We start from the raw sequence: 27,855 nt of genomic DNA, 5'->3' as shown, positions 1-27,855 counted from the left end.
ATAAAAGTTTCAGTAGCTTTTTTGCACACTTTTCTCTACTGTTTAAAAGGAATTCTCAAAAGCCTGGAGTTGGAGGAACGTCTCTGTCCATGCATCATTGCAGACTATCCTTTTAATTCTTTTAATCTGAGCTTGATCTCTTTTGTGAAACACATCCTCAAATGTGGAACTTGTTACACCAGACTTTTATAAAATTCATAACTAGAAGCCCTGTGTTTGGAGCATTTTCTGTAAACTGTAAGAAGTAGGGAAGGACTAAAGATGGCTTACATAGAAAGATGTTATAGTACTAGTAAAGGCTGGTTTTCCTTATGAGAGAATTCCTGGCTTCGTTTTATTTTTTTTTTCATTACTGGGACCAAATTTATGGCACTATATAGGATAGGTTCCTAAACTTTAATCCAGTCTTTTGTCCACATCTAAAACTTCAGTTAATGTTATCCTAATGATGAGGACCTCCGTGATCTAGTTGTGCTGCACACTGCAGAGAGACAATATTGCCCCACCAGACCCCAAATACAAGCAGCGCAAACCATTTTGTAAGGTCTCTTCCCCACCTTTTTCAGAGGCTTATTTGAAACATCTGGCCTTGAAAATAGGAACCTGCACACGATCTCCCTATTGCCCCATCTGGAAACTCCCCTCCCCTCTGACCAGTCTGTTTTCCAAAATACTCTTGGTCCTTCCAGAAAGATGGTTTTATTCTTCTAAGTTTCAGATTTAAAATCTGGATGAGTGAGAGATCTCGGATGAGAGATGCATTAGCAGAACTGATTTCTCTTGTTACCAGTTCAAAAGGCTTCAGTATGCAGCACAAATGATTCATAAGTATCCATTGTTCAGAGTTCAGGATAAAGAGTTCAGAATCAAAGCTCTGCTTTAATGTGCGCTCATGCATTTCTTTTTTCAGTAAGAGCATTCTCTTCATATATATAGCAAATGAAATTCAAACTTGTTTAAGCTGCAGTTCTGGTAAATTGCTCTGCCTCTGAAGTTAGCTTAGAATATCATGAGAGTTATAGAAACTGTTACAGATTTTGCTAGTATTGCAGAAACTTAGTGCTTAGTTATAATCAAGCAAGAGATGTTTAATAAATAGAACAGCAAAACAAGTGATCACCTCCTGTTTTTCCTGGGTTTGGACCTCAATTCAGCCCTGCTGGCAGATCCCGAGAGCACAGCCTCGCAGGATTTTGGCTGTTGAGGTTTTTCTTACTGGCCTTTATCAAGGGGAGAGACAGCAAAGGCTTCTAATTTACGGGCAGGTTTTTGCATGGGAATGCAGGATGACAGCCCATGGGCAGTGATTAAGAGGTTTCCAACGTCTAGACGTTTGTCCAAATGTTTGTCATCGAGCAAACTGTGCCCAGCACTGCTCCTTTCAGAGCTTTCTTTATCTTTCATTTTAATGTTTCATAGATCTGAGGCACTGTCACTGCCGCAGTACTGTGCTTTCTCCTGGCATCTTGTATCATGGCTGAGCATACTGAATGGGCTCTCTAAAGCCTTTCTTATCAATGGAGTACAACAAGCCCAATGCAATCATCCTTTCAATTATCTTCTTCATCTCAAGTGTCACCAGATAAGTGCTGGCACAGTATTCTTTGAACATTTCAGATATTGTTCCTTGCTTTTTGGCTATAACTGTATGCATATGGGATAAAAATTAAGATATCTCATGTTTTACCCTTATTATTCGCAGACAAAAATATGCCTCATCTCCTAAAAGGTTCTTTTTTCCCCCCTCTCTTTAGTTTTAGTTCCCATTGGGGTCTGGGTGATGATAAGAGGATTGGGCTAACTCTTGTGTGCTGCAATGGGTGTCGTGCCCAGTGGGATAAGGGAAGAGGCCAGAGAGCTCAGTTCAGTGGTGTGCAGCCTCCCATACTGGCTTGGCATGGAGGTGTCCTGGCAGTGGGTTACAGGACAGGACTCCCCAGATGGGATTTTGTAGATGACCCATCCAGAGTAGGTGGCTCAGCCTCTCATTGCTCAGTTCTGGGGAGACTTTCTGAGAGTTTAGTGCCATCCAGGGGGATAAGGAAGGAGGTTTTTATTTATTTATCTCAGTTTATTTTTACTTGGTGAATGAATTTGATGCCATTGAAGCACAGAGCTTTACAAACTCTTTAAGTCCAGGAGGCACCTGTGAACACATTGAAGAAAAAGGGTTCCCTCTATGCTCTGAAGATGATTAATTCTCTACCTCCTGTTCGTTTTGAGCTATATAAGGTATATCTTTGTGTACACCTATGTGCTTTGTGCTATGCAGGTGGTGTTTCAACTCTGAGCTGATGTTGGTATCTGCCTGGACACATCAGTGCATTTGGTTCTGTTGCCACCAGAGAGGGATGGTCCTTGCCACAGTGGAGAAGGATGGAAGGGGGGTTGTAGGCCCTCATCTGCTGAATTGTTATTATTTGAGAGGGCAGGGCGTTAAGAGCTGCATGGATGCTCAAGGGCTACTTGAATGTGGAATTTACCTCCTCTTTGGAGGAGCAGGGTCAGTAATGGGTGGGTTCCAGCTGTGGGATCAGTAGAAAGTTCATGGTTTCTAGGAAGCCCTCTGGGATGGGATGTTAAAAGAATAAGAAACCAGTCTAGGATCTGCATGCCTGTGAAGAAGACATCCATCTGGGAACCAGAAAATCTGGCATTTTAGCACTCTTCCTGCATGGCCTTGGGCCAGGGCATTTACCTCCCTGAGCTTAAGAAGCTGTGTAAAGTTTATAGGATCTTTATGACGAGCAGTTTACATTACTAAAGCTCAGCATTCACAACCATGAGTCAGGCTCTCCAAAAGCATGATATTGGCCTATGAAAAGGGTTTTTTAAGTAGTGGTTTTTTTTTTTCTTTTGTTCGTTGCCTTTTGGTTTGGAGGCCATTAGATTAATTTGGCAATATTCTTGAGGCTGTCCCTACAATTAGGAGAGCTCAAAACACTTTTAAATTTAAGGAATTAATTGTGATGTAATTATGAAGAGCTTTAGGAAAAACACCAAATATAGCAATATGTGTGAATCCTGAGGATTGGCAAGTAGGAGATTAGTGTGGGAACGAGAGAGGAATGTAGGCTTTGGTTCAAAGAGTTATTTTAAAGGAAAAATATTGAAAATCAAGTGTGATGAAAAACAATGATCCTAATGAAGGACAAACCCCATCCATTGTACTCCAGTCGTGCCTTCTTATTAGCCATTATGAAGTTGTAGGGGTACCAGTAATGGTGACAACAAACCCAGGCAAGTAACAGAACAGATACAACTTCAAACTCTTCATTAAAAAAATGTTTCACGGTTGCACACAGCCACACAAAATGTATTTTCACGCTTAGACATTTCAAGCATTTTTGAAAGTCACACAATTGTTTTGGTGATTTAAGTTCTAAATTGATGAAAATACAATGGGAAAGAGGGAAGGGCAACCTGGGAGGAGAGGAGCCAGGCTTTCCAAGGAAACATTGAAATATTGCGTTGATTGCTGTGAAAATTCATTTCAATTCCACCTCGTTCCTTCATTAAGCGTTTTAAACCAGTGCTTTCTTGGGTTAGTACCTGCAGGTCTGACTTCAGGGGCAGTGGTTTGAAGGACATGGGCCAATTTGCAGTGTTATGCTGCTTCGCTGCAAGTACAGTTGCTCCAGACAGATGCTGGTGGAAAAGAGGAGAATTTAAACCACTGAGTTACATCAGCCTTAAATAAATGCAGTGACTTTACACGTCATTTAGTAAGAACTGCAACAGGTGGGTGTTTATTTTGCAAATAAGTAAACTGAAATGCTGAGTTCTGGGTCATGATTTATGAGTTGTAAGAACTTCCTCCATGAGAAGGATTTTGAATGAGCTCAGTTTCCATTTGGACATCCAAGAAAAATAATAAACTCTGACACTCGGAAGTGACTTGCTAGTGACTACATCAAGTCCTGAGCAGGAACCAAAACAAACCTCAAAACCTCTTCCCGAGACAAAATTTTCTTGACTTTGTTTTCAAAATATTATTTATTTTTATGATGAAATAGATTGCAGGGAAGAAATATTAGATGAAATTTAATAGTTACTCTTTCGCCAGATGTCTAAAGTTTTGCAGTAAACCAGCAAACATTGATTTAAAAAGTAGTTCACTACTTCATGCCTGTTAGATGTGTTTCTCTGGATTATGGATAGGTCTTGGTATCTAAAAAACCATTTCCAACTGAAATAGGGGATGACTATTGGCATTTTGATCTTACCAGCCACTTTTGGTCTAATGTAGATATGACACCAACTAAAGTGAAGTGAAAAGCTCATAATAAAAATAGATCTCAATTAATTATCATTTTCCAAAAGAAACTTACATGTGAACAAAACAGAGTAAGCAAAGTAAGGTGAGATATACCTTCTCCCTACTGGCTGCTGGGATGTGTCCAAGTACCCTGTTTCTGTGTCTATTATATTCAGGCATTTCCTAATCTCTTAAGCATCTATCTGTGTGGTGTTGAGCAATTATGATCTCATAGCAGTGGAACTGAAGATCAAAAATACGATGTAATTTAACTAATGCCTGTGTGAATTCAGGGAACTTAGTTAGTCTTGCAGCCCCTATAGCAATCTTCCCCTTCCTTGCCACCTTTTTTCCCATAAAACTGTTTAAGTACTGAATGCACAGCTGAACACTCCTATATTACCTTGCTTGGCAAAACCAATAAATCCCCCAGATAGCTAATGACAGCATGTTGGTAACCAGAATTAAAATCTGACATGACAGTCATGCAGGAATATGATCACTTAATGAAATACAGGCACTGCTGCCTAAGATAGCTCTGAAACTGGGAAATTGGGGTCTTGTCTCTACTCTGCTATAGATTTTCTATTTTTTACTTTAGTTTTTAGGGAAAACTAAAAACTGTGTGTTGTTCTGCAGTTCCGGTAAAAGGTTTGGTAAATGGCCGCTCCACCCAGAGATTTTTATGAGAATTCAAACTGTTTGAGATAATCCTGCTCAGGAAAAGTCCTCACCCTAACTTCTTGAAGGTGTGATTAGGACCTTGCAGGAGTAGTGTCAGAGGAGCTGGACTCTGCCATAGTGACAGAACAAGCTGGGAAACGGAGGGGTTTATCCAGTATTCAGTGGTGGGTCTGTTGTTGTTCAGTCCAATCCTGCAGTTAGCATGTGTTTGGTGTGGGACATGGCTCGTCCTGCTCTCTTGGTCCTCAGTGTCTTCCCTGCTCTGGAGCCCCTCGCAGCCTCGCTGGGGGCTTCTGCCCCTGCTAGCCAAGGGGGGGTAGATGCTTGTCCCTCTCTGAGCCAGGGTGGGCTCTCCTGCTGCTTGTCCCTTGGTCTGGTACACATAGTGCTGCCACAACAGGTTGATAGGTTTGAAGTTACTGAGCCAATGATCAGCATCTGAGAAGGTGCTTAACAAAAGTGTGCCTTTCCTTGATTGTCTTTTATTCTTTAATAAATTGTATTAATTAATGAAACTGACTCCTTTGTATGGTACATTGGAAGAACTGCAATTCCACCTCCCTGTATAATCATTATCACCATTCATGAGCATGTTATTCTGTCACCAATATTAATCCAACAAAAGAAACAAATACCTGGCCCGTGCTGTGATGCAGGAGTCAGGAGGTTAAATACTCACTTCTGTGAATTGTGATAAGAAATCCAGCCGAGATGGCCGGGGCACGCTTGGGTGGCTGCTTTTAGAGACACTCAACACATGCAGACGTAAAATACACAAGCAGCTCTTCTTGCTGGTTGTGCCATGAGGCTTTTGTGAATGGTCCTTCTCCCCTGTCTTTTGGAATCAGCACCTTCCCGAGGATAAAACGCAGAGCAAATCAGTTAGGCACAGCAGAAGATGGGGCATTTTTATACTTTGCCTTTTCATTTAGATTTGATGCCTTAGAAAAGCTGCTTAAAGGGTGTTACAACCGCTTTGATACGGACTCTTAATTATGAAAAGGTAGCACCACTAAATAGTGTTAGGTGAAAAGAGCGCAGAGGGGACAGGCAACGCGAACCTTGACTATCAATACGTCAAAAGGATGAGTCCAGAAAGACACACTTAGTGTTACAAATTTCTTGTGAAGCCCATGGCAAAGCTATTTTAGCGGCTTTCAAGGAAGGGATATATGTCAGTCTTATTGTAGTTCCTTGAGGGAATAGATTTTGCACACAGAGGGGAGGAGAGACTGAAGTGAGGCATCTGTCATTTTCTTCCAGTGTTTATGATCCCTTAAAATAAAGACGAAAATTAAAGGAATGTGTTTCTCTCCTATCTAGAGCTCTTACGTTCTGCTTTAACTGGCCCCATGCAGGAGATTTTGGCTGGTTTAGCTGGTTGTAATTTTTGTGGTGTGCAGCTCTTGTTGGCTTCCCTTGTACCAAACACACATGAGCTATTCCTTTGCTGTGGGTGGTATGAAGCAAACAGCTGCGTGTGTGTTGCACTGAATTTAATGCGCATCGTGGTAACAGAAGACTCAATCTGAGAAGAGACTTCTTTTTTGCGATGCTGTTAGCTTTGGATTTATATACTTTATTAGCTATCGGAGCATTTTCATTATTGCGGCTATTGGCTCGCCCCGCTATAACTCCAGTAAAACCAAGAGACGCCGAGTTGCAACACTTACAATATGCAATATGCACACACAACCTGGATCAACCTAATTTCAGCATAGCAAACACAAAACAAAAGCTGTATATGACTTCTTAGCCTTTGTGCACATCTGCATTATTATAAATGCTAATATAATTCTGCAATGATAAATAATTAAACAATTATGGTCATGAATCAATAAGTTTAGCACATTTTTTCATCAGCAAATTGTACTGTATAAACAAGAAATATAAATTACCAAGTCTAATTTTCACTGAAAATTGTAAGCATTTTATATCTAATAATTAAAAAAGTATTAGAATTCAATGTAAGATACTTAGAACTTTAAAATTTTCTGGTTTTAACCAAACACCATTAAATTGTCATGTTTTATGTTTCTGAATCTGATTAACATTTTGAGATCTGACTTTTGCAATCATTCTCTTTGTTTTCCTCTGCTAGAACCCTCTCGTTCAACCTCTGGATTCTCCTAAATACAGTTTATCAGCTTGAATCCAGCTTCAGTTGACCTCATTATGTTGCCTTTAAGAAAATTAACATTAAAAGAAAAACATCCTGGTACCTTTCTTCTAAGATTTCTGAAAGATCGAGCTATTTTTATCACGTATGAAGCATTTTGCTGCAGAAGGTACAATATGGAGGCAGGGAGAAGGGAAAGCTTTTACAACTATGTTTGCATCTAATTGGAGGTTGTAGGGTTGTCTGTAATCTTTCCCACTCTCAGATCTTTGGCATTTATAAAGAGTCTATCACCCCAAGTACTGGCATCTAGCTACATGATTTAAAAATAACCTTGCCCTACACTATTTTTTACCCCTACTTCTAGTGTATTTTCAGAGAAAAAGCTAAATTTGATGTGATTTTAAAGGTATGCATGCTTTCTATGAGGAAGATCTTGCATAAACTAAGGATCTATCACCTAGGAAGTTAGTGCAGAATAACTGTTCCTGACTGCTTGCTTTTGGCTTCCTTGGTGGTTGTGCTTTACCCCAGTGAAATGCTTGATCTACTTCTACCTTGTCTCTTGCGCTATCGAGGAAAACCCCATTCAGTCTTAGCCAAAGCATCTTAGTCCAGGAAATTCAGAAAACCAGCAGTTTCAAGGTGGGGTTTGGCATTGACAGGGACATGTTGGCACTAGGTGCCCATCTCTGCAATGGCAGGGACCTCTGGGACCCTCTGCCCCCCTGCCAGGGCTCTGGGCACCCTGATCACTCCCTGATCTGCATGGTGAGCACCAAACCAGTGAGGGCTCGTCCTTCTGGTATTAACTTAAGGCAGAGCTGGTGGGACTGGTTTGTTGGAGGTGTTGGAGTTACACTGCATCAGTGTGCTGGGAAAGCTTCTCTCGTGGGAAAATCCAGTAAGCCAATAAACCAGTATTTATCTGACTCCCATGTGTTTGGTGGTGTGAATGAGTCACGACAGTGATCCTTTGTGGTGGCCCCATCTGCACTTCTTCTACAGCTACTCAATCTAAGTGAACCTGCCAAATGGCTAGTAGGACGTGAAGAAGGTGACTCTTCAGAGTCCTGAGGAATCAGGAGGGGAATCTGATGTGGTTTGGAAGGTGCTGTGACCTGGGAGAGGCAGCTTTGCCAGGCATGGTGTAGTGTCTTGTGGTCCAAGATCATTTTTCCTGGCTTTGTAATGGAAGTTCATAGTTTTAGCAGGGGAACTCCATCCACTGAAGTGTTAAAGTTTATTTGCAGGGCTTTTTTTTTTTTTTCTACAGACTAAAAGCCTCAGGAATCTCCACCAAGCTGGGAGATCAAGGACTTTTCCTCCCAGTTTTAATGCTTGCTGGCAAGCAATTAGTTATTTGTATTACAGAGAAGACTCACAAAGATAGTATGTTTAGAAGTGTAAGCAAGTATTTTGCCTTCAGGAGGGAAAAAGAAGAAAATACTTTCTTCACCTTCTTTTCTCTATCTCCCTTTTTGTTTACCCTGTCTTCCTCCTTTTGATGACTAAGAGAAAGAAAACTACATATGGAGTCTGAAGATCTTTACTTTGAGTTTCTTCCTTGTGCTGCTGCATCTGCTCCCCTTCCTCTAGCTTTCCCAATGCGCCGTGTTTCCATTCGTGGGTGTCAGTGTCTTTGCCTCTGATGCCAATGTCACTCTTCCAGATTTTGTTTTACTGTATGGCTCTTAGCAACATGTTTCCTGCATTCTGCTCGCTCTGTTGTGGAGTTCACACTTTCAAAGCCTAGAGCTATAGATTGCTCTGCCTTCACATATATGGTTTCGTAAAAACAACCTAAGCGGAACCTGGGAACACATTCCTTTTTCTCGTGCAGAATTAGTGGGTTTGTGTTCTGCTCTGAAGCTGGTCTACACTGACCATCTTTGACCTCCATGAGTCCATGCACCCAATATTCTCAGATTTCAATGTAAAATATTCACAGAAGGTGTGAAACAGACATTAACTGATTTTTTTTTTTCAGATGGGTGAAAAAGTGTATATTAATTTTCATGTTAAAGTACCTGTATTTAAAGGTAGTGATGTGATGAAAGTACTAAAATTTAAGTGGTAGGGGAAAGCTGTAGAAATTTCTCGTTTGCCTCTATGAGAAAATCAGTGGAATCTGTGAAGAAGCAGTATTGCAATAGTACGTTTAGCATATTTATTTATTTTTCATATCTACATCTAAAACACTCAGATTCCATCTACAAAACTGGATTACAGGATGCACAGCAGGTTTAAAAATATTTCAGAGATGTTGCTTTCATGCTCCAAATCCTTGAAAAGCCAAATACAGTCACTTCTGAAACTAAATCTTGGTTTTCACTGTAAAAAAAAAAAAAAAAAAAAAAGTTTAATAGCACATATGGCATAATTTCATGTGACATCTGTTTTGTAACAAACAATATTTAGCTCACTTATTTGCTGAATGATACAGTACATGCTGCAAAGAAAAAGTCCAATGAACAGTTTTACATAGTTTGTAATATATCAATATTTATCGCGAAAGAATGCAAAACTTAAACATTTAAGCATGTTATTGATTGTAATATGCAAAACATTGATTACTGCGTGCTGCCAATGCAAAGAAAGTCTACTGAATGCCTTATGGGGTATGAAAATTAGGTAGATTTCTGAAAGAATAACTGATGTCCTCCCACTGGTGACATTTAGGCTTATGCCCCCTCAACCTAATTTGTGTCATCTTATAGGAGACAGCTGTCAATATATTTAGGATGGTTTAGCTCATAACAGCAGAAATGGTGAGAGACTATTGGCTTAATTGCATGGAGTGATTGATTCTAATGGAAACAACATTTAGAAACTCAAAATGCACTTTCTGTTGGCAGATCTAATAGAATATCATAATGAATTGGAGCATCATGCATATACTGTACTTTCTGCAAGGACTACAAAAGGACAGTCATGGGGTTTTATGTTGCTTTTTTTAAATTTGATTTTAATGTTCAAATTATTTGTTTAAATAATAAAACCAAACCATCACAGAGACCTAGTCGGACAGAACCCAAAATGTCAGAATGATGCTGACACCCCTCATTGGTGTGGTAATTGTCAGAGGAAGGCTGTGTTCAGGTAAACTGGCTGAAATAGATGTCAGCATGCAGTGCCGTGACATGGCACGAGGTTTCTGGAGCCGTCCCCGGTGTCGCGACGCGATTTGGAAGGATGCCCCGATAGCAAACCCTGCTGGGGTGACTCACACAGGCGCTACGGACCCCGATGGGTGATTTCAGTGTAGCCTCTCCCACGAACCACAAAGACTTTCTGGAAGCATGTGGGCTATTGCAGACCACAGCCACTGCTGGGCTGAAGCAAACCAAGCTGGGGCTGATGCCAGCCTGGAGCTGGAGCAGAGCAAGGTCTCTGCTTTTCTACTGCTCCTCCTCACCTCCCTGTGTGGCCAAATCGCTTTGGTTAGCCCCCAGGATGGTTTGAGGATCTAGGGGCGCCTGGATGTAGGGGAACAGAAGCCTGCCCGGCGCTCTGGGAGGAGATGCCTTGGCACGGTCGGCCGCTCTGGCGTTGCAGAATGTGAACCTGCCTGGACAGGAGGGAGGGAAGCCTGTGCCGGCTGTCTTTTCTCTGGGGTAGCAGCAAAAACTACCGAGCAGTTGCTCTGTGTTAACTCTTTTGTCCTCTGGCATTTTTGCACAATAACCTCTCGCCTTTATAGACTTGGTCAAACTAAGTGCATCTGTCTCTAGTCTGGGATCTCTCTCTCTCTCCTCCTCTCTCTCTCTCTCTTTGTTTTTTAACACTTTATAGGAATCTTCTCGGAGACATCACGCTCTTTCCTGAGTATCTATATGGAAAGTCAGGATTGTAAAATCTTCTGCTAAACTGAAAATGCTGTGCAGTTTGGCCAGAAGCTGCTGGCATCATTCTGTCTTTTCTTTTTCTACTCCTTTAAGATCTAGAAATGTGTAGGTTCTAGGGGGATTAATATGTGGTTACAGATTAAATGGTTTTTTCCCCCCCCTTTCCCATAATTAGAAAGGTATGAAGAATCGGATGCAAGATTGAACAGTGTAAATCCTCCAAAATTAAAAACATTTCAGAACTGGAATAAATATTAATAAATTGGAGGCATAATGAAATGCCGTAGATATGTAAGGGGAAAAGCAAGCAGGAAAGAAGGGAAGATTTTTATAGACCTTAATTACAGCAGGGTTGTTAGTAAATTTACTGAATTGTAAATGTAAAAGATTCGGATGGCCTGAGTAAAACCACATATTTAAGCCTTCTAAATGAACATTTCTGTTTTTTGAGTAATTTGTACCATCTGTGTCAAAATTCTGAGCCTAAGAAGAAAAAGCAGTGGAACAAATGTTGGTTCCATAAAACAGTCCTAGTTCATTGTTGAAATTGTCACACATTAACATTGCAGGCCATCTGGGTAGACAAAAGACTCTAACCAGATTGCTAAGATGATTTTATTGGTCTGGTATTAATCAGAATGTGGCATAATATTTAAGCAGAAAAAATGATGAGGTGAAGTGGAGTGCCTTTAACTACCCTAACTGTGTGGTAGTTGCACAATAATCTTATTACACCATAGAGCACTGTGTTTCTAAGCAAAGATCCTAATTCTGAAATGTAAATAACAAGCTATGTGATATTTCCAATTTATAGTTTAAAATAAAATATGAAACTTAAAGAAGTAATGACTGTTGGCATATTGCAATGCAGAGATTTAAAGGCCACAGCATGGTTATATTAAATTGCGGTATACCCACAATCATGTTGGAATTAACTTTAATTTCTTTTTGTAACATTGTAAATCAGATTACACTTCATCTCAAAGAATCCAGAACTCGTGATTTACAATTGATTTTCTACATTTTGAATCTCTACACAATGCAGCAGCTTGCCTTCTCTCCGGGATCTAGAGATGATGGTATGTATGTGCATGTATGTGTGGTGTTTGTTCTCGAAAACCCTCATCTGCTTTCTCGTCTTTCACAGGCAATTGGAAAAGACTCTCTTTTTAATAACGGTCTTGACTCTTTCTAGTTTTTCCCCTCTATGATTCTCAAAAAGCCAGCGAGTGTTTTTGTGCCTCTCTCCCCACTTTACCACCACTTTGAAAACCTTGTGGTTTTCAAACCCTGTACCGAATCTGACCTTTTGAATTCCCCAGCCAGTCCTCTGAACGTACAGAGACACCTCGAAGCACCACAGAAAACCTTGTCCTGGGAACATTTTACACTTTCTCCAATGTGTTTGCTGTGGAAGTTAGCCTGCTGATGCGAGGCAGGTGGTGGAGAGCCCTGTGGAGCTGGTCCTTCCATAGTTGCCTCAGGATGGATGGACCCTGCCTCAAGCGGAGGACTGAGGGTCTGGAGAGGTGGGAAAGGGGAACTCCATCACTAGGTTCAAGTGTGGACGTGCCCCATCTCTTGCTGGGGAAGGGGAGGACAGCTGTGTGGTGGTGATGATCCCAATGTACAGCAGTTGTTGCTGCCCTGGTCCCACTACATTCCCAGGAGCAGGGTTCCCTGTGCTGACCTCAGGGCTCCCATGATGAAGGCAGCTTCAGTGCAGGGCTTGACTCCAGTTGGGTTTTGTACAGAGGCCTGAGACTGTCCTATTTGTGAAATATTTCTGATTATTATATAGAGTGCATTCTGTAGAAGCAGCTGTAGTACACTCCTGTGCCATTGTCCTGGCACAAAATATGTGGTTGGATGGTTTTCTGTCTGTAGTTTTCTGCTATGAAATTGTCTTTCTCTAAAAAAAAACCAAACAACAAGCCAATCAAAAAAAAGGAGTTACTCTCTACAAAACTTGTATTAGAAAGAGACTTAAATCTTCCAAAGTAATAGTACTTGGGTAATTAAACAGGCATGCAGTTAAATGGCACAGATGTCAAATTAATTTAGAATTTTTTTGCATTTTGACTTCTGTTTTAAATTATTAATCTGAGAGCAAGGTGAAAATGGGAGGAAAAGAGGCTGTGAAAGAGGGATGAAGAAATTCAAGGACTGGAAGTAGAAGACAGTGTCTAGCAAGGGGAAAATGAGGGTGAGGGTGATCAGATGGACAGAAACAGAAGGTTGGAAGGCAATAAGGTGGGACTAAGAAGTTACCAAGCACGTCCAGCATTCAGACAGTAAAAACTGCTCCTGTTTGTGGCAGGATTGTGAAGTTGGGGAGAGCTGTACATGGTCCGAGGAGTCAGCCTGGGGCCACATGGGGCATTTGTTTTGTGCAAAACCTCTCCCTTGGGGCAGATCTGGATCTGGGCAAAACCAACTTGGCTCTGCAAGCTCTGCGGGTTGACTTCATTGCCTGGGCAGGAGCAGACCCTTCGGAGAGGTCCTGTTTAATGTCTAAATATAATCTCTTTGAATTATGTGTTGGTCAGGCTTCAGATCTGTTCAGAGATGGGTGGCCCAAAGGCACGTACAACGAACTTGTCTCTTGCTGACCACAATTCTCTGGAAACATCTCGTGGGCCAGTGCTTCTTTGTGATGGACCAACAGTGTTTGTCTGGAGACGAGGAGGTCTTAACTGTGATGGAGAGAATATTTCTAATCATGAATACCTTGGGTAATCATGTTGCTTGATCTTCTAGTCATATGCTGCTTGGCACAAACTTTAAAGGGGATTTTTCCAACTTCACCAGCAGTTTCTTTTTTTTTTTCTCAGTTCTCATTAATCTTACATTTGAATGTTTAGAAATGTTAAATATTGGTGTTAAAAGATGACTGAAACATTTGCTATTTGATAAAAGGTTTTTCATGGTTTTGCTTATTTAATACAAGATTTATCAGCCATTGCTGTGGAGTTATATGATATAAGGTAAATTATACCTAATTAAACCAAACATTTGGGATTGTCACTTAGCATCAGAGTGCTGGCCTGGTCCTTGATGACAGATAGCAATGGTGAGAAAATTGTGTTGCCGCAGCCACACAAGTGCTGCCCTATCAGCCACATACAAGTGAAATGTGGATTAAAATGCTATTAACATAGCCAATTAAACATAGGCATAAACAAACCAGTTAAATCAATAATAGTAAGTGCTGTATTACAGAGCTGGTGCTTTGCCTGTCTGAGGACTGCCCAGAACAACAGACATGGAGCCAGGATGCTTTGTATGTCAATGGTGGGGGAAAAACCCGCAGAGCAAAGGGCTAACCACACCTTTGGGGCATGAACACAGCAAGGCCACATTGGGGGTAAAATAGAATTTTCTTTTCATGCTTAAAAAGTGGTTTATTTTTTCTTCTCTTGGACTCCTTTTCTCACTGTTACATTTGACACATATTCTAGGTCTGATGGAGTCTGTGTCTGTAGCTGCTGTACTTGGTCCTTGTGACTAACATGTGAGTCTGAACAAGGCCAGCAATGAGCATGGGCCACCCGAAAGGGAGATTTCATAGGGCACAACTAGGTTAGCAACAAAATAAGCAGAGATACTTTGCTATTTCACAGCAGAACAGCCAACTGTTCCCAAGCCTTGCACATGGCTATCACATCTAGCACACCCATTTCATGCTTTCTGTCTCTCTACCCTTGGTTTTGGGCATGCATGTCTTCATCCTTGAGTTATGAAGACCCTAATCTTCTGCACCTTTACTTAAAATATTTGTTAGTCCATTTTGTGGTATTTTAGTATCCTCTCCTTGCCAGGTCTTCTGCTTTCTGCTTTAGATCAATATAAGTTTGTTTATTTTCCTGTCAAATGTAGAAACTAAACTCTGTATAAGTGTTCTTGTTTGGATTATGAAAGAGAGTTACCCCGGAATGAGAAAGCTGGAAGTGCTTTGACTTTTCCAGGTGTTAAATCTAATTTCTTTTCCTGGTCAACTGGCTTAATCCTTTAGTCTTAAAGGATTAAGTGCTACCTATAGTAGATCTCATCCTGATGTCAAAAGATTTCTCTGGATGGCTGGTATCCTAAAGCCCAAAGCCAGCAAAATCATTCCTCTGCAAAAAGTCAGCATTGCTTTATTGAAACCCCCATTTGAACAGTGAGGTGAAGCATCACTGTTCTATTTATCTCTTAAGACCACCTTCTTAATCAGTACTCTATTTATCTCCTAAGACCATGTTCTTAATTGCTGTAGGTTTGACAATAACAAGAGAGCATTAGGTATTTTCAGTCTGAGACCTTTCATACGAGCAAAGAAGTTACAAGATTTCCTCTTGATTCTTCATCTGAATCCATTTAAAAATAAAAAATGAAATATAATGATCTCTGGCTTATTTTTTTTAGTAGTGATTAAAAGAAGTAATTCTTTAAACAACAAATGGAGAAGGAATTATTTGAAGCATGTTGGGGAGTTCTTCAGTAGGATAGACATCTCTCTGTGGTGTGTGAGGTACTTGTTAGGAAGGCCACTTTGATAGTATGCTGGATTTTCTCCAGTTAATGCCCTTTAAAAACAGCTTGATGGAAAACAATGGGGCAAAAAAAAAAAGCAAGAGCCCTATTTCCAAAGCCAGCTGGACAGGTGGTTATCAGTGGCTTGTGTTATGGGAATACCTTGAGCTGCGCTGGTGGTAAAAAAACTCACCCTGTCTTCAGTAGCTGTTTTACCACCACGGTGGCCCAGTAAACATTTTGATGTCAATATCTGAGCTGGGTTTCTATCTAGTGTCAGGTATGTATATCCAAAGGGCTTTACTCCTCTGCATAGCAGTGAGGATGAGCTCGAGGCTGACTGCTGTGTTGGGCACTGAGCTTCTGGTAGTGTATTAAAAAAAAATAAAATATATATATAATGAAGTATTTGAGACAATGGCAGCTCAAATGGCAGCTAAGGAAAGTGAAGTTGCTTTTGTGTGAAACCAGAGGTCAGCACATCCCTGCCGCTTGGTTTGCTGGGAGGCTGGCTGTGTGTCACCAGCCTTGTGGCAAGATGCTTTCCATGCTTTGTGGTGCTGCAGGTTGGATGAAGTCCTACCTCAGATGTCTGTGGTGTGCCGAGAGCATGTTGCGGGTGGACCATGGCCTCCACCTGCATCTCTTATCTTCCTGATTCTCTTTCTTTTGGATGTTTCAGGATCAGGCTCTACAGATTAGAAAATGAATGAAGAGCTTGATTAGAGCTTTAAATGGGATTCCTGAGACTTTTGTTTGTACCTGAGGCAGTATGTATGCTGAAATTAAACAGCAACCACTTTTGGCATGCTTTCTCTGTTCATATAATCTCTCTAGCAGACTGTGTTTTCTTACTGTAATTTTCTCTCTTACATATATGTATTTATTTATATTGAGAAACATCATGTGTGTATAGAGTTCTGGGGAGTAATCACAGCCATGTCCAGGCCAGCAATGCCCTGCGTCCTCCTGTCCCACCAAGGCATGGAGGGAATTTGGGTTTGTTGCCTACCCTGCTGCTTCCCCCTTTTGATGAGTATTGCTGTGGTTTGAGGCTTTTCTGGGAGCTTACTGACCTACTTATGGGTTCTGTGGCCCATCCTGGATGTGAGTGAGGGCCATGGGAAGTCACGGTGAGGTCCTCTGCTGTCTTCTCCTGGTATCCAGCCTTAAAACTCCTGAGGAAGCCATCCACACAACCTGATGGCCCAGCTGCAGGCTGTGCTCCTGCTTCCTTCCAAACAAGTCCTCCCCATCTCCTAAAAGAACACTCCTTTAAAGATCATGGGTGCTTTTAAGCAACAATGTGAACGTTTTATAGGAAGTCAGGAAAAAGAATAACATGAGGATAAAGAGGAAAAGGGAAGAAAAAGGGAAAAGTGTTTTAGAGACTGGCATTGACTGGCTGCAATAGAAGTTGGAAAAAGGGTGAGGTCCTGACTGGAAGAAAACCAGAGGTTAGAGGCAGCCGCTGAGCACTGTGGTGTGTTTTCCTGGGAGGCTGAAGCCTGCCCGTGGAATGCTCCGGCTCAGAGGGAATGCAAACATTGTCCTGGGCTCTGCCTCTGGGCTATGTGCTTTGGTTTTGTAGATTGTATTTAACATTGGGCAGTGGAATCGCTGCTGCTTTGTTGGGCTGTCAAGAACACTGGGAAATGCAAGCCTTTCAGCTTTAAGTGTACTCCTCTCTCTTTTTTTTTTTTTACTTGCAAATTCCCCCTGTACTCGGCTCTCACCTCTTTGCACATCAGGGAAACATCTTTGCACATCTCGAAACCCTCTCCAGCTACTTTTGTTTCATGCCACCCACTTCCCTTCTGTCAAAGACCGGTTCCCGCATGAGTCTTCCCCTTTTTTTTTTTTTTTTTTTTTTTTTTTTTTTTTCTGTAGACAGTCTAACAGTAAATTTAGCTTTTGCATGCGATTATTACTTCATGACAAGGCATGATGAAGTGTTTAAGAATTTCTGTAAGTTTAAAATTATCTTTACATTGGCCCCTGTTAAGATTTCTGACAATTGCCGTTAATCTTTAGTCCAGGGAAAAAGGCTTTTTCCACACCATATGGACTAGACCAGATTTATCTGCTGCCTGTTGTCCTTCATGGGACACAAGGCACATTCCGTTGAGTGATGGATCGTCTACGGATGTGTCGTAGCAAGAGCATGTTGGCATGTACACACAGTTGACAAAGTCTTATGCACCTACGTTTAGTCAATGTACTTGCGGTGCATTTTGCTATTTTATTTCCCTACTGCACTTAGTGTGCCTTTCCACGTTCCCGTTTCACTGGCTCCATGAATATTGCTAGGCTGGAGATCAGCTTCTTGTGCAATGTGCTCAGTGAAGTCTCCTATTTCTCAACTGCAAATCAGTGCAAATGTGGGCCATTAAAGCCATGATTGGCTCCAGACTAAGGCTTTGCTCCCAAATAGTTTATGCACTACTGAAGGCTAGGTTTTTTGTTCTTTGATACTTGTGTTTTGTAAGAGCTTCCCGGCAACATCAGTAGTGCAAAGTCAACTTTTTATTAATTTATTTCTAATAAAGAAGGTATTTTTGCGGCCAGATAGTTGAGAACTCCAAGCTCTGTTGTTTCAGGAAGAAGACCATTTTTTAATGTGTGGAAATATTTCCAGGGTGTGATCTGCTTGCTGATCACTTCCCTTAAACATCCAAAGCTCCATGACGCTAACAGTATGTCATCAAGGTGCTTGTACCAATGTGGCCATGATACATGTCAATGACAACTTATTTCTCTTACTGTAATCCACAAGTGGAACAGCTTTTGAAATGATCTCACAGTCCCATTTCCATGAGCAATACACAAGAGGGTCAGGAGATGAACAGGGTGTAGTGTTCCACAATACAGAACATTAAAATTTGCTTCAGTGGGATCAAAACGCATGCAGACTTTCAGTGAAGTTTGTCCATATAACAAAAATACCATTTTCTCTTTCAGAATTGTGGTGTCTAGCACTGTAAATCAATTCAGGTACTTATGTCCTGTAGCAGTTGATTTCTAAGCAATTAGAGTAAAACAAAAGTATTTGCAAGTTTTGTATTTTCTTCAGTTGTGTTTGCTGCTTCCTGGGTAATTTTATCCATGAAGACTTCTCTACTGTTCTGTCTTGTTGACTCAGCTGAGTTAAAATTAAAGCATGAAATGAAATGTTTATTTAATCATGGTGATGTTCTTAAAAACTTGAGAGATTTGTTGCATCACTAAAAAAGTGCCTTCAAAACTTCCTGAACTTCTTAAAATGCATTCCTCAACACTGATAATTAATGAAGATATACTAAATAGTAAAGCTGCATTTAGTCTGTATTTGAATAATTAGAAATTTAGATTAAATTCTCCTAGTGTGTCAAATATGCTTAACTTTATGATTTTAAAAAAACTCTCATAAAATGATCAGATCTTTTGCACAAGAGTATTTCTACCTGATTTAAATTCTGGGAACACAACAGCTTTAACTATAATATTTTTTGTGAAAAGAAGAAAAAACTATTCAGTGTTCAATTCAAGACTCTTATACAGAAAGTATAAAAGAATGTTAATGGGAAGGAAAACTGAATCCAACAGTGGAATTCATACAGCTTGGTTAATTACACAAATATTAATTCATGCAGGTCCTATGACTGGATTTCATTCTCCTGCTTGACTCTTTGTAGACTTGCATCCTGTCGCTATAGCAAAGCAAAGACTGAAAAATGCCAGTAACTTCAGGCTGTTCCCTAATATGATAAACTTTGCCAGATAAGAATATACTTGACTCTAGATTCTGAAGTTAGCTCTTAATATATATAATTCTTCATACCATATGTGAGAACCAGTGACCATGGCAAAGCAAAAGAAGTGTTAATTATCCAGAAAGAGCTCAGATCTGCCCAGTGATGAATAATGCTGGTCAGATTCAGAAATGGACTTATTTATGTGATTAAAGTTAAGCATATGCTTAATCTCATTGATCTCTAACATCAATAATGGTTTATCAATTCAGAGCTGCGATTGGTGTTGCAAGCACAAAGGAGAGATGAGTGGGGTCTCTGTCTTGGCTTTGCCCACTGAATTTCTTGTGGGTTGGGAGATGCAAATGTCAAAGGGTTATAACTTGGAGATGGCCTTCTGGGACTTCTTAATTCTTTGCTATAGTTTGTCTTTCAGTTTTTCATTTCTTAAGTTCTGGGTGAAGTTCTGGTCACTAATGTTTTGAACGAATTATGTTTGGGTGGAATCTGTTTCAAGTGAGGGGATGCAAGCTAGGAATAATCAAGCTGGCAGCACTCTCAGTAACAGAGAATATTAAAACAGAAAAATTACAAATGAAAGATAAAAATTCTAGGGCGGAATGTCTGTGATGTGAGACAAATAACAATCAATAGCATGCATTTGTAGCCTGCTGTAACTGGGGAAATAAATAGGAATATAATGGTGCCCTCTAGACCTGGTGCTTCTGCTAGTGTGCACGTGTCCCTTGCATACTTGGAAATAGAAATGCCATGGCACCAATATCTAATAACATCTGAGTGCAAGTTCATTTGAACTGCTTAGATGTGGGGCATAAAACTGACATATACAACTGGAAAGCTAATTTTGTCTTCCTGGGGCTATTTTTGAGGCCTTTTCTGCTTCTAAAGTATTTCTTCTGTAAAATAGCCTTTATCTGTCCTTAAAACGTGCTGGAGAGGTGTGAAAACAACTTGTCTAGGATGCTCACCTTTGGTTTTCCATTGCAATTATTCTTCTTTGGCTGAGAATTAGCTCTTTCCAAATGTTTTTTCAGTAGCGCATATTAACACCTACGATCACCTTTCATAGCTTTGCTAGAACAATCTTTATTCCCAGAGCATCTGTGCTGGAGTCCACTAAAAGCACAGACACTTCTAACCATTTTAGATAATGGGCCGAATAGAAGAAAAAGTCGCTATTTGCATAGTAGCTTTCATCACTGATAGAACTGCAACGGTTTCATTGCACAGAAATCAGCTTTAATAATTTTGTAGTGTAACCTCAAAAATAAGCATTCTTGGTTAGCCTTGAGACTGTTGATGACACAAGAAAAGTATCACTGTCTATCCACCTTTAATATTAATGGAATTAAATAAGCCTGATTTTGTTCCTTGGTCTTCAGTTAGAATAAAAATAAAATTGGAATCATTATGGTGCATTAATATCTATTTTCAAACACAGAGGGATGTGGTGGAAAATCCCTAGAAGGCTTTTCTTGTATAAAGGTTTACTTTGGGTAGGAGAATGGATAAGAAATCTCTAAGGAAGAAACTACACTGACTTTTGTAATGAGTTGCATTCCAGCTAAATAGATCTCAATGTCCTAAAGGCAGTTTCTGGATTGAGGGATAATGCTTGGTTTTGATGACACAGTATTTGAGAATGTGCAGCATCAAGAATACATTTGTTTTCCTATTAATCACCAAGATATCACTAATAAACTCATCCAATTATTGGTACCATGTTTTGTGAAGGTAGTTTAGAAGGGAAAGTAACATAGGAGGAAAAAAGTGCCTCAAAGGTGGCATGAATGTCAGATTTATATGGTGATAAGAGACATTTGGACAATTCTGGAAAGAACAAACTAAAAATTGCCTGATTCTGAAGTTTTCTCACCTAGGTAGAGGCAAAGGCAAATTGACCTTTTTAACCCAAGACATTCACAAGGGTTTATAAAACTTTAGTCTAGTTTGAGGCTAGTTATTACGAGATATCCATGGCTTTATTTTTTGCTGATGAAATTATACTTAAATTTCACTTGAATAGGAGAGCTCAAACAAGGCAAGTAGCACGTAAAACTTGGAGGGCTTTTTTATTTATCAAGTTAGAAGAAAAAACATGCAGGTACTCTGAGGGAAGTTATAGTGCTACTGGGTTTTATTCCTCTGCTTGCCAGCTAGTGAGTGATAGGCTGAGGAATGCAGCATCATCTATTTCTTTTGTGTTCTTGGTTACCATAGAGCATATGCAACATACAGCAAAACACAAACATTTCCTGCTTTGTTTTCTTGGCAGTTTTCTGAATTTGGTATTTTGGAATTAAAATGAAATAGTGTGAATCAATGTAGAGCACACAGAACACCTCGTTTCTTGATCCTCTGATGAGCATATTTAAAAAAAACCTGCTGAAATATGCATCATAATCAATCTGATGAACAACCAATGGAGAGGCTTTTAAATATTTAAGAATCTCTGTGTTGTAGAGAATAGCACATTTTTTTTTAAAAAAATGAGACTGCAAGACTCCTATAGACTGTCAGAGAAGTCCTCCATACAAGACTTTTGTGCATGAAGGCTTAAAATACCTAATCCAATCTCATCTACGTTGGGATCTGATGTGGCCTCTGCGAAGTACATCAATAATCTTATTTCAGCTCCCAGGGAGTGACCATCGTTTCCTCCTCCCCTCCTCCAGTAGGACTTGCTCCTGGTTACCCTCTCAGCTCCTGTGCATCTGCCTCGATTTCCTCTGTTGTTATTGTAGCAAATCTTTCCCTAATTACTTATAATTTCACCCTAGCCACGAATGACACCTTCCTCTGTGTTGCCCTCTGTGCCTAGAGCAGCCTCCCAGCCGGCACCCACCCCCAGTGCTCCCGGGTCCCCAGAGATGCTGGGTTGGGCATCCCTCTGCTCTCTGTGCTCCTCCGAACTCCCCAGCCTCATGGGTTAATCCAATTTTTAAACACAAGGCATAATTAATTTTAAAACGCGTTGAGCAACGGTGTAGCTTTGTAAATAACAATTTGTCATTATAGGAAGTGTTTTTTGCAAGGCACAGGCTTGAATAAGGTAATATTTTTGGGTGATGCTTCAGTGAAGAGGTTTTCTGGAGATCTGTGATTTACCTGTTACTAATATTATGCTATTTAACAAGCAGGAAGCAGTAAGTAAGAACAATAATAGTAATCTTAGTTAGAATGGTTTTGATGAAAGTACACTTTAATTCACTAATTATGACAGTAAAAGGCATTTTTACATTCAGTGTTAAAATCACTGTATCTGTATTTTTACCTCTCTCTTCCAGCTGCAGAACTCTTTTTCTAACATGTTTTTAGTCATGTTATGCAAATGCCTGTTTAAATTACTGGGAGTATTTGTTTTCTATTTCTGCCCTGTAAAACATAATTTTAATACAACTTATTTGTGAAATGCACATTGTAAAAGGAAATAAGGTTTCAGATGGCATTTCTATGATAATTTTACTGCAAATGTTGACCATGTTTTTGTATTTGTCTGTAAAAGGTAATGCAGGCTGTACATAAGGCATATTTCAAAGATCTAATATTGTATGTGACTAAATTAGCGAAGTGGCATTGGCTTCCCTTTGAACAGTTAGTCTGGCACTAATCATACGGAGTGAAATAGATCACTGCCTCGCGTGTGTTTTGTGGGAGGTGGTTGCTGTGGCACACGATGCTGAACCGAGCCCTTTCCTGGCTCTCCTGCCCTGTGTGTGCCCAGTGTGGGGGCTCGGGGTGCCCCCCAACCCACCCTGGGAACTGGGGTGCTCACCCTCGAGATTGAGCACAAGCTAAAGGCTGGGCAGCCCAGCCCCTGAAAATACCCACGGCGGGCACCGCGGGCGGGTGTAATGTATGTAAATAGGGGGTAGCAAATGCATGAGCAAGCGAGTCGAGGTGAAGGTGTGTGGAATACCTAAAAACTGAGCGTGGTGCTCTGCTGGCACGGGGAGAGGGGGATCTGGGGGAGCCTGGCAGGGTCTGAGGGGTTTAAGCCCCCCTTCCCCCGGGAAAGCGGCTGGTAAATTCCCAGCCAGATCTTCGCGCCGCCTGGTTAAATGCAAAACTGCAATTAAAATCACACTTTCTACTTTTAGATTGATTTGTTTAATAAACAAAGGTTAGTTGCATTTAAAAAATGTATGGGTGAGCTTGCTGCATGTGGGGAGAATAACGGATATTGCTGGCAAGAGATTGCTCTTAATAAAACATCTCCCTTTCAATGCCACGTCGTATTTTTACTTGGCTTGATCCTCAGCCTCTGAATCCAAATGGAAATTTTTGAAGCAAAAAGAGGTTTCTGGAGGTGGGATCCTGTTGTTTGTGTCTCTGTTTCACTTTTCAATCAAATGATTTGTACTAGACTGAAGTTTGACAAACCCGCTGTAGTGTCACGAAGAAAAAGCTCTCTCATAAAATCAAAAACATATAGCAGATGCATGTTTTATTGAACATCGCTAAAAATAGCGCTTTAAACCCTTACTCTGTCTGTAATGCTCTTTAAGTATCTTTTGAACACTGCCTTCATTATTAAGTCTCTGAGCTTCGGAAATAATTTTCTGATTCTTTCTCTTCCCCAGATCTTATTTTTCAAAACAGTTGATGTTTGTTTCCTATTTTGCATGCGTGTATGGTGAGTGAGTTGTCAGTCAGCTGATGACTGTTCAGTCGTGTCGGACAAGATCCTAAGACTATGTCCTTAAGCAAATTCCAGACCCAGTATCATGAATACATTTTGGGATTCTTTAAGGCTCTGGATAGAAACTGAGATGATTTATTTTGCTTTCTGGTGGCTCGAGGTTCAGAGTCAGGGCGAGGGGTGGAAGGTGCTCTCTCTACTTGTTATCCCCACGCTGACCAGCATGATGCAAACTGCACGGCCCTTCTACCTTCTCCTTGGGTTTTGCAAAGAAGGGTGAAAAGGGAGATGCAGTAAGACCGCTGGGTTCACAAGAGAAGGGGAAGCTAAGAGATGCTAAGAAAGTGAGGTGACATAAACCACTTAGGATGAAACAGAGTCAACGATTTATTGGGTAAAATAGACAATTGAATAAATACTTCTGTACAATCAAATGTGTTATTGGTCTTGCATGATGTAATAAACAGCAGTTGCTGGAACATGACATGCAAAGTTACAGTTTTATGATGTTGTGGCTTGAAATACAGTTAAAAATGGCAGATAATTGGGTTTAAAGGATTCAGCTCAAATATTGCATTTCTTCCCCTTCTGAAACCTTCCTGTTACTGAAAAAGACACCGAGCACACATTGTTCTTTTCCTTTTGTTAGATCCATTTTAATATCACCAGTGACACAAGTCTCATTTCTCTTGTTGAATTCTCCATCAGGCTGATGGGTGAGAGCTTTCAGCACCCATTTCTGGCATTTCCTTTCAGCCGTGCAGTTTACTTTATAAGTATGTTTTGCTTATTTTACTTCCAGCCTTGCAATATGAATAAACATTGGCATTACTTAAAAAATGCAGCTACCTACCTATACATGAAAAAGTAAAGGGGGCTGTATATAAAAATTGCTTATTTTTGGTAGTCTGCAAGGAAAAAAAGCTTTAAACAGCCCTTCTTTTTTGAGAAAGAAAAAGGGTCAAACTGAAAAAGGTTGTCTTGTAGAAAGGTGCCTAAACCAAGGAGTTGTGAAGCTTAATGAGCAAGGGGAGAGCAGTTCTAGCTTAGCTTGTGGAGTTTGCCACCCTTTAGCCTGGGAAGACTTTTGAATGCTACTTCTGCTCCCCTTGTAACTTGGGCTGAGTCTTACGACTATGCCAATTAATTTTTATCCAGCTGATACATTGCCTTCTAGCTTCCATAGCTTCACAATGAAGTGTCCTTGGACAATGTGAAGGTACTTGTCCTCATTCACGGCTGTGTATGTGCTATATCAAAAATCTTAGCTGTTATATTAGATAAACGAATAAAACCTCCCATATTTAGCAAGATATATTAGCTGGAAAATATTTTATTTTGGAGTTAGAGGTTGAAAATAAATGGCACGCATCCTTTGAGGATGCTTACAGAAAACTGAGTCTTGTCTTCAAGTGAGTTTTGAGCCATTCCATCCTTGCAAGTAATTTTGATTAGAAATGTGTAAACATAGGAGTCTGCTCTAGAAGTGCGTGAAACACCATAGTGCCACAGCCTCTGTGCTGAAGGACAGGGGGAAATGCAAATAAATTTGGATTTGTCATCTTTCTCAGCATCTCACAGGCTGGTCTGGTTGAATGGAGCCCAAAGTCCTCGACTCTCCAAAGAGCAGATGATATATTAAGACAAGAGCGTATTACGCAGTAAGACATTAACAATGAATCTGAAAAGGTATTGTGAATGTTAAAATCTCACTGACTAAAATATACTGAGGTTAAAATACAGGGTAACTTTACAAATCACTATTAATTTCTTTGGCTTTCATTGCAATAACATTGATTTAATTCATTAGATTCCTTTCTAAATCTATATTTCAGTTTTAGAGTTGTCAGTTTCTGTTAATGACAATTTTGCCCATCTGTTCTAACATGAAAATGAGGCTTCATGCAGGAGACATGATAGATCTCTAATAGTTGAAGAAGTAAGAATCTTAAAGGTATTTCATTTGGATTAGATCCACTCTGATGCAATTCACCCTTGAAATTAAGCCTAGTACTAAAAACTTTTAACTCTATAATCAAAAAACAAAATTGTCATATCTTGTCATTTAGGCCACTGTCTATTTCATAATTTACAGAAAAAATTTCAAAACATTCCCACTCATTCTCTTTCTAATGACAGAGCCATAATTTTGGGTGTCAGCATATCAGAATTTCACTGGATGTGATTAGAATAAGAATTAGTTTCTTTAATTTGGCCATTCAAACGATAGTATGACTACAGTAAGTCATTTTGCTAAGCCAGCCTTTGCTGCCAAGCTAGGTTACAACTTCTGTTTCAACCCAGGTTTAAAACTCCCGTTCCTCGCCCAGGTCAATCTTCAGAAGGGGTAATTTTTCAAAGCAGTGTGTGAGTCTTAAGCACACAAATCCAGTTAGCAAATAACAAGATTATGTTCTGTGCACTGCTTTAAAAATTTACCCCTAATATCCTAGAGATGGGAGCACCGTTATTGCACACACTGCATACGAGGTATAATTTAAATTGTTTTTAGTAAGCAATTCCCTGCATTTGTGTAATGCAATATTATTCCGGGGGAAAAAAATGCTCGGCTAATTATTCAGTCTAGAAAAATAAACACATCCATTAAAGGCTAAACTACATATTAATGCATGACCTTTGTAACCATAGTGTTTTGTTTGCAAATCTTCTAGAAAATTTTGTATCCATTAAATACATATGGAATTGGATTTATCTTTGTCACTGGAAGTTACCAACCACACACTGACTCAAACTCAGAACATTTACTATTGCTTTGTAACAAAGGAGATGGTTCCTACAGTGTGCTTCGTTACTGCTTTTTGTCTTAGGCTTCTCTTGAAATTCAGAATATAGCTAGGAAAATCAGACTAAAGAAGCTCCTACAGGACAAGAATTCTAATTCCTAAATACAAACTACTGAAAATTTAGCTTTTCAAGTGTAATACTTCTAACAAATTAAAAATCAACAAAAATATTATGCTTCTATGTTACCTGTTCAAGTGTATAGAATGTACAAAAACTTTAATCAAATACTCAGGTTTGCTCAGTTTTAAATTGTGTTAGTTTAATAGTTTCTATTCTGCTGTTTATATTAATGACATATTCCCATCTAAATATATTGCAGTGCTGAAAAGCCATCAAAACATTTCTAAGGTTGAATGAGTGCAGTTGCATTCATGATTTTTTAATAAAATGATCTCTTTCTATTGAACTGCCTCTTTTTTTTTTAACAGAGATTGAGATTGTATAATATATATATACATAGTTATAGGAGCATTATAAATACAAACTGCAGCTTCATTTACTGTCTGAATGTTTGATTTCAGTTCATAGCTACACAGTGGGCTGAGAAATGTGAGTTACTGTACAAAAAATATGAAGGCAAAAGAAAGAAGGATAAAAAATGAGAGATGCAATTGATTTTTATTTTTTTTTTTGCATATTGATTAAAAGTCTTATTATTTGAAGAAGCAACTGATAATTTGCTAATAGTGATTTTCCCAAGAACTGGTGTTTCTAAAGACGATTTTCATCTATTCTCTTTTTCCTCTTTCACAGTCCAGCTTACATTCTCTACTTTTTAATTCTAGCCTCTTTTGTAGGCATGTGATATTTGTAGTATATGTAAAAAAGCCATTTTGATATTGGCTAAATTTGGGCATAGTCCGTGTTATGAATATGAACATCTGCAATGGAATTAAAAGCGGCATTCACCAAAATCCAAGTGCGAAGTATCCCAGTTAAGCATACGATTCTGAATGCATAATTTAGTTGCCATATTTTGTTTCTTTCCTCTGTGTGGAATGTTTATGAAATTCTCAGATTTATTAGGTATTTAGAATTTTCCTTTAATTTCTTACTGCTTTTTCCCCTCTGTGCTTTCTGTGCCTGTAGTTAATCTGTGCGTGGACTGGTCCCATGTCATTTTATTTTGTTTCTGTTCATGTTGGATGACTAGCCAGCCTGTCGGGGATTTCAAATATTCAAACCAGCTGAAATTCAATAACCTGCTATAGTTTGAGGTTTTAAAATGCTTT

This window comes from Calidris pugnax, unplaced genomic scaffold (genome assembly GCF_001431845.1).
Source record: "Calidris pugnax isolate Ruff unplaced genomic scaffold, ASM143184v1 scaffold28, whole genome shotgun sequence".
Classification (NCBI taxonomy): Eukaryota; Metazoa; Chordata; class Aves; order Charadriiformes; family Scolopacidae; genus Calidris; species Calidris pugnax.
Note: the sequence above shows the minus strand (reverse complement) of the source record.